The sequence below is a fragment of the Marmota marmota genome, unplaced genomic scaffold (genome assembly GCF_001458135.2).
Source record: "Marmota marmota marmota unplaced genomic scaffold, marMar, whole genome shotgun sequence".
Classification (NCBI taxonomy): Eukaryota; Metazoa; Chordata; class Mammalia; order Rodentia; family Sciuridae; genus Marmota; species Marmota marmota.
The window spans coordinates 3,011,775-3,019,555 of NW_025999927.1; the positions used below are offsets into that span (position 1 = coordinate 3,011,775).

The 7,781-nt window shown below is 49.3% G+C and overlaps 1 long non-coding RNA gene across 1 annotated transcript; it reads right to left on the reverse strand.

Moving 5' to 3' along the window:
* Window positions 1-491: 491 nt before the first annotated feature.
* Window positions 492-6,377, reverse strand: LOC125615903. Its single transcript, XR_007346504.1, has 3 exons — window positions 5,970-6,377; window positions 4,660-4,871; window positions 492-2,936 (listed from the first exon to the last, which is right to left on the reverse strand). It is a non-coding gene; the product is annotated as an uncharacterized LOC125615903 (long non-coding RNA).
* Between the last annotated feature and the right edge of the window lie 1,404 nt (window positions 6,378-7,781).

A 7,781-nucleotide genomic window follows, 5' to 3' on the forward strand; every position in this document is an offset into this window, starting at 1 on the left:
CAGGGATGGTGACGGCATAGGACAACAGTCCTCAAGAAGGGCAGTGACGTGGAGAAACGGCACACTCTTAATCTTTTACATGTTGATAGCGCATTTCTTTCAAGATAAGTTTCTTTAAATTGGGCGTGGTAGCACATGCCTGTATTTCCAGTGGCTTAGGAAACTGAGGCAAGAGGATTGAGAGTTCAAAGCCAGCCTCAGCAACTCAGCGAGACCCTGTCTCTAACCTATAAAAAAGGGCTGGAGACATAGCTCAGCAGATAAGTGCCCCTGGGTTCAATCCCTGGTACCAAAAACAAAAACAAAAACCAAAAAAAAAAAAAAAAAGAGAGAAGTTTCTTTTTGTTTGTTTTTCTCTCAACCTAATAGAAGTTTAAGGAAATGCACCTGGAATTATAGGAAAGGAGGTGGTACACACATATTTTTTCTGAGAAATGAACACATAGATTTTATTAATTTCTCACAGGGGTCCAGGAACCCCCACCCCAAAGTTGAAACTGATGGATTCTAAGGAGTTAAAAATTCTTTAGAAATCCGATCTCAATTATTCTTCACCTCCCAAGGAGATCATTTATTTACAGATAGAGAAAGTGGGAAACTGGGAGGTCAGTGAAGAAGAGGTTTATCGTTATCTAGGCCACTATATCAGACGTTCTCTGTAGTTTGTCCACTAGCCAGGAACGCCCATGAAGGGAGGGCCAGAGGGAGCTCAAGATGCCTCCTGAGAAGCTGACCTTCAACTCAGTGGATACTTGGCTCTCCAGCATCCCTGTGGCTCCTGCCTATCCCTCTACATCTCCCTGCCTCCCTCAGCCAGGGCCCCGGCCAGCAGGAGACGCCACTGCAGAACTTCACCATCTTAACCGTCTCGCTGGGAATGTATATTTAGTTTTCTTGAGTAAGAAATGTTGGCTTCAGAAGCTGGAAAGAGTTGATACCTGACAGAGAGGATCCAGAGGAGGAAGGGAGCCTGCACAGGGGAGAGAGGAGAGAACATGGTTGGACGCAGTCCTTGCTCAGCCGGGTCTTTTCTTCATGCTCTCCTCCAGCTCGGCCAAGACAGGAACGTGCTCCCCAGGTTCAGCAACTTGTGTGGGGCAGAGGCCGGCAATGGGTGGACAACGAAGCCCACTCCCCAAGACAGGGTGGAGGAAGGCACAGAGTCAGGAGCATGCCGGGGGGGTGCGGGGGGGGGGGCTTCTGGGAAGCAATACAATTTGATGTCAGCTTTCTGGTCATAACAAAATATCTGTTCATTGTTGAAATTTTGGGGATAAAAAGAGAAAAGAAGAGGAAGAAAAAAACCTGCAATCCCCTCTCCAGCTATCTTTCTGAATAAACAAATACTTACTTGTGAGTTCTGAGCCCTCCTCTTTCTGCGACCCTCAAGAGGTCACAAACTCTTGGTGTCTTTGTGAGGAAAATGGGAGTGACAAACCCCTTCTTGCCTGCCTGAGAGCTTTGTCATCTAGCTCAACTAGGATCACGGGTAAGCCACACAGGTCCATAGCACAGACATAGGGGTTCCTACCTTCCCTGAGCAGTGGCTTGACCCCACCCTCCAGAGTTGCTAAAATTAGTGCTCCCCATGCTAATCCCCTGCTTTAAAATTTACCATGGCTCCCAGTTGCCTGGGGTCACAACCGATGTCCCTGGTCACACCACAGGTACTTTCTCAGCTCAGAACTGACTTTGCCTTCGATGCCACACTCCTTGCTCTCTGATACAGCCAGGCCATCCTCGTGAATTGCTGTATTGCTGGCACACAGGCTCATTTTGTGTTCTGGAACTTCCTACATGTTTTCCCTCACAAGTGACATCTCTGCCCACCTCACAATGTGGATCACTCCTAACGTTTCATTTAGTATCATTTCCAGCAAAACTTGGTACACCAGGGGAAATGGCAATCCATTCAGGGCTATTTTACACACGGAAATTATATGTCATGTTACTGAAATTTACATCCATGTTCTGATTCTTCTTTTGCAAACTTTTGTTTTCCTTCTCAATGTCCTTTCCTAAAATGCTTAGAAAATAGATTCTGAAAAACATCGGACATGAACGTCATTTGTTGTGTATGAATTTGCTAAGAATAGGGTGCACCACAGATGTTATTTTATCCACATATCCTGCTCAATCTGTCGTGCGTTTGCTGTGTTTTATAAATATGTGACATATTTGGAAATATATTGTTTGCATGTCTTGCGTGTTTTCCATTTGAGGCAGGCTAAGAGCATGGTATCAGTTTGTCAATGTGGCTTTTAAAACCGAGATCCCTTCACTTGAACACTACAAGGAAGTCCATAGTTCAGGCCAAGCCGTTGCTGCACTTCCTGTTTCTCACTTTGCCGTGTCTGTGCACAGCCCTGTCTCTCGTGTACTTTGTACTTGAAGCATCTCAGATATAGGACTCTCAGACAGGTGGCTCAAAAGCAAGGTGGTCCACAAAAATTTCCTCAAGTTCCAGAATGCGTGTCTGTCTTGTTTCAGGGATAAAAGAGAAAGAAAGGGCCTGGGCATGACGGATCAGTACCTTCGCCAAGAGAGAGTGCTGCTGGGACCCGTCCATCAGCTGAGAGCGTCCAGGTGTGCAAGTCACAGGCCAAGCTGGCTTCCATGTCATTGAAATACTTGTTTGCTTTTCATGAAAGCAACCGCAGCCCTGGGTTAACATTTAACTAGCGCAGCTTCCTGAAAAACTCAGAACCAGGCACCGTCTTGTCTTTTTTTTTTTTTTTTGTACTGGAGATTGAACCCTTGGGTGCTTTGCCACTGAATAACATCCTCAGCCCTTTTTATTTTTTTATTTTTTTATTTTGAGACAGGATCTTGCTAAGTTGCTGAGACTGGCCTCAAGCTTGCAATCCTCCTGTATCAGCTTCCTGAGTGCCTGGGATTACACGACAGTTTTGTGTCTGTGATGGCTTTTGTGGAAACTGAGGAGAGGGTGGGAAATGTGGAAGTTAGAATCTCAATATTGTTTTGTTGTTAAATAAAAACAAAGCTACTTGTTCTTTAAAGATCAAAAGAACAAAGTAACAGTTGAACTAGAAAAACCAATCAGTGCCTTCCAAATCTTTCGTTTTTAAATTAGCTTCATTTTATAAAGTACATCCGTCACTTTCTTTTAAGTAAGGGCAAAATTACCCTAAGAAATCCATAGTGCAGATCTCATACTTTCAACAAAAATAACCATTGAAGTGACAACCACTATGATTGCGCTATTATTGTTCATTACATGTTTATTTCCTACATCAATCTGATCTTGCACCACCAGCCCGCTCCTTGCAGGAGGGACTCACGCTCAGCAGGTCTGCAAAGCTGTCTCCCAGCTGGACGGAGGGAATTCTCACTGGGTTCCACTGTCTCACTTCCTTGCCTGGTAGATGCACAGGGGACTAAGGAAGCTGGTATGGAGGCTCATGAGACTCTTGACCTAGAACTCACTTTGAGGTCAAACTTGGCATTTGGAGGAGCCTTTCTCTTAAATGTGTGTGCAGCAACGAAGCTCCCACCTCACAGGCTGTCTCTCAAGAACGAATCTAGTGATCGTGGGTTGGGGACCCAAAGCCCCTCTCAGGGCTCGCCTCTACCTTGGAGCTAGCAGCACATGGCTAACTGCCGACTCCTCAGCCATCTGCTCAGGACAAGGAGATCTTTGTGCCTGTGTCTGTCCTTCCCAAATCCTCTAGGCTCATTATCTCTTCTGCCTGCTAAGCAGCCCCTGGAGGAAAAAGGACGCTTCCCTACTTTCCCTGGAAAGGTCACCGGACTCTCATGGTTAGATTCGAACCTGGATCTCCTATCTCCTTCTTCTTTTAGCCTGTGTGCCTTTCTCTTGATGCCTACCCACCCAGACTTCCTTCCAGTGAGGATAGTATGTGCCTTGAAAACATCCAATCATTTCCAATCACAGTATTCTCCATTTCAATCATTCTTTGCTGTGTGCCGGTTGCTCTGACAGAACAGAAATACATTAGACAAAATTCCTGTCCCCACTAGCTCCATGGCGGCAGAATTTCAAGATGACCCCTAGGCCCCACACCCTCTATATTCCCCTCTCCTTGATGGTGAGCAGGACCCTAATTTGCATCTAGCCAACAGAATATGGCAAAGGTGAAAAGGTTTTGTCCATGTAATTAAGATCTCTAACTAGGTGACTTTAAGTTAATCATCAGGGAGATTATCCTAGTTTCTCTGCTATAATCAGATGAGCCGTTTAAAAGGAGATCTGGGGGTCAGACGCTCAAAGCAACAGGCTCTTTTTCTTCTTTGCTGGCCTTGAAGCAGTGAACTACCCACATGGGATCTACAACATCAAGGAATGGGTTCTGCTCTGTGAGCCTCAGAGAGGACTCTGGGGTCTCAGGAGAGACCCCAGCCCCAGGCTCAGCCCCAGCCCATGACACATCATTTGGATCTTGTGCAAGTCCTGATCAGGGGATCCAGCCAATGTAGGTCCAGCTTCCTGGCCCCTGGGAGCTGGGGGATGATAAGCAAGCTGCTTTAACCCACCCAGTTGATGGGAGTTTGTTATACAGCACCTATGAATCGCTACACAGTATGGTTTAGCAAGTGTCTGTGGAAACAAAGATTTGTATATTTAAAAAAAAAATAGCTTCTTGGAACATTTCATGAATAAAACGAAAAGGCACCTACCTATAATCCCAGAGTCTCTGAGGCGAGAGGCCAGCTAGTTTGAGGCCAATCTCAGAAACTTAGGAAGACCCTTAGGAACTTTGTGAGATGCTCAACAACTTAGCAAGATCTTGTCTCAAAAAACAAATCTATGGGGGCTGGAGTTAAGGATGTAACTCAGTCGGTAGAGTGCTTGCCTCGCTTGTACAAGGTCCTTGGTTCAATCCCCAGCACTGAAAAAAAAAAAAAAAAGGACTGGGATGTAGGTCAGTGGTAAAGCATCTCTGATTTTGATCCCCATTATCACCCCCCCCCAAAAAGATGTGAAGCTGACATGTGACACTGATAATCACACCGTGGTGATAAGCCATCCTTGCCACTAGCGACAAACACCACAGTGGCTCTTTGCCCTCTTTCTCTCCTTGTCCCTCATGCAGTTGCTCAACCGGCTGCTGGTGGGTCCTAGCTAAGATCAGCAATCACCTGCAGAAGCGTCAGATACCTATTCCAAGAGGGCATCGTAGCCAGAGCTGTCACCTTGGAAAAGAAGAGGTGTGTGCCGTGCAAACCCAGAGGGGAAGCTTTCTCCAGAACGGGGTTTTCTGGAGCTCCCCACTCCCGCTAAGCACAGGGATCTTCAAGACAGCACCTGAAAGAGTGCCCAGCACACAGTAGGAACACAGCAAGCATGCCATGGGCACTCAGCAAGTGTCAAATATCAAAATGTGGCTTTGGCTCTTGAAAGTGAGCTGAACTGGTTAGTCTCCGGACCGCCTACCAGTACATTTGACCAGAAAGCCCACACTGTGGCAATCCTTTCTAATATTAACCTCTTTAACAAAAGTCTGGAATTTTCTTGTAGCTATCATGAGGACTGGATGTGTGTGTGGGGGGGGGAGGCGAGAGCAGGTAGGGGCCACACAGAAGCCCTGTCCAGGTGGAAGGCATCTCAGGCCCGCAGGCCGGTGTGGGGCAGCTCCACAGGATCATCCCAGAGGGCCCCCTTATGTTCTTGCTGTGTGAACTTGGCCAGGTCCCTTAGCCCGCGAGGTCTAGGCTCCTCCTGGGTTACTGTGTGGTTCCACCAGGTAACTCCGTGGCATGCCAGGAGTTGAAGGGGTGCTCATTTGTGTTCACTGACCACCAGGGCACACCCAAAGCCCAACGCAAGGACTGGTTGAAGGTCAGTGTGTGTGGAGAGCGTCAGAGCCCTCACTCCAGAAAATCCCATGCTTGTCCTGGGGACTCCACAGATGTCCGTGCACACTGCCCCTCCCAGAGGCTGAGTCCTGGGGTGCGAGTAGGGCTGTCTGGCCACTACCCCTACTCACCATACCGGTGGCCAGCGTCCTTGCCCATCCTCCTTCCTTCCTTCCCTGTGGCAGCCGTGCCCTGGGCAGGCTCCGTCCGTCCCCCAGGTCCAACAGGGGTCTCCTGCACTCCCTTTGTTCAGTGCCTCGACCGGCCTCTCCCCACTTTTCAGTTCAGATCTGTCCCCACAGCCCAGGAGCAGGGATGTCAGAGTGGCCCAACCTCAGGCTGACGGGCTCCATGCTGACTGGGGAATCCTAGTGACCTTCAAGCACAGAAAGGGGAAAGGAAAGGACAGAGCTCCCCCAGTGGATCAGAACCTAAAACCCAACCCCACAGCCTCTGGGAGCAGCAGGACTGAAGGCCAGGAAGATTCTATGTGATTGGAATCCCAGCAGATGGTGGCCTCCTGGGGGCAGAGCACCCTCCCTGGCCCACTCTCCTGACTCTGGCCCTCCTCCAAGTCCACCACAAAGGTCCAGGAGCACGAGGAAAGGAAGCTGAGAAAATGTGTCCTGTGATCCAAATTCGAGCCAAGCACAGGACAATGGCAGCCAAGCAGGAGCGGGCCAAGCGAGCTTTCTTGGGGCTCCGATTTTTGTTTTGTGTTTTTGTTTTTGTTTTTTACTTAATGTCCAAACCTGTTTAACTGCTTAGTGTGAACTCCAGATCTGGGAGACAGTTCACTGTGGGAAAGGAAATGTAATTAGCGCTGTGACCTCGACCCCACCCCAGGTCAATACACAGCTGTCCATTGATTCCTCAAAGAGGGAGGGGAGGGTGGCACAGCTAGCTAAGTGCTGTGCTGGGAGAGGTCACTCTAGGTCCTCTGCAGAAGGCAGCATTGCTCCCTCACCCACCCTAAAGACCCCCAGGCTGCCTCATGCCTGTGCATCAGCTGCTTTGACCTGCACCCTAGGTCATGTTCACAGTGGTTTAAGTGGCCAAGCATCTACCACTAGGATGTGAAACCTCACAGGATCAATCTGCTTGCAGGCCACGCTGTAGTTTGCAGAGTGGCCATGTGACCGGCTGCATGTTTGGCCTTCACCCTGTACGGTGAGGGCAGTGACCCTGCACCTGTGCAGAAGTAAGGGACACAACGCTGCAGTGTCTGACCCAGAGCCTAGCACCAAATCCCACGACCTTCCTTCCACACTCCAGGAAAATGGGGATGGCGAGCACAGCCTTTCTCCCAACAGAAAGGGACCTGAGGCACAGGAGCAGCAGCCTGAAGGACTAGCATCTTTGAAGACATCAGCTCTTGGTTAGAACACCTCGGTTTCGAGATTTACTCAGTGTCACGATTAGCTATGACAATAAAAGCTCTCCAGGAAGGGAAGCAGAGGGGGCAGTGGTGCAGAGGGCAGTGTGCAACCGGTATCTCACCTGGGGGAGCTGGAAGCATCTCCCTGAGCTCCATGTCCGTCACTGCTGTGCTAATACGGTTATCTCATACCCGATGTGGTCTGCGTACCATGAATAATGTCATTCCAGGGTCAGAGGAGAAGGGGAGTAGACCTGCAGGCCTCCAAAAACGTCCAGGGGAGTCCAGGTAGTCTGTACATCTGAATCGCGAGGACCGACAGCCTCGATTTGGACTTGGAAAGCACAGGAGGCCAACCCTGCTGAGCCCTGAGGAGGTACCGGGGGCAGCCCTCCTGGGGGAGGGCTGGCTGCTGCTCTCCTGCTTGCTGTCCCTTTGGCCCACTTGGCACACTTTCCCAGGCCCACCCTCGCCTTCAAAAATTACCCGCATGGTTGAAGTTTGGACTGTGGGCGGGACCACAAGGCTCCAGTGCCCCCTCAGCCTTGGGGAGGCGTATTTATTC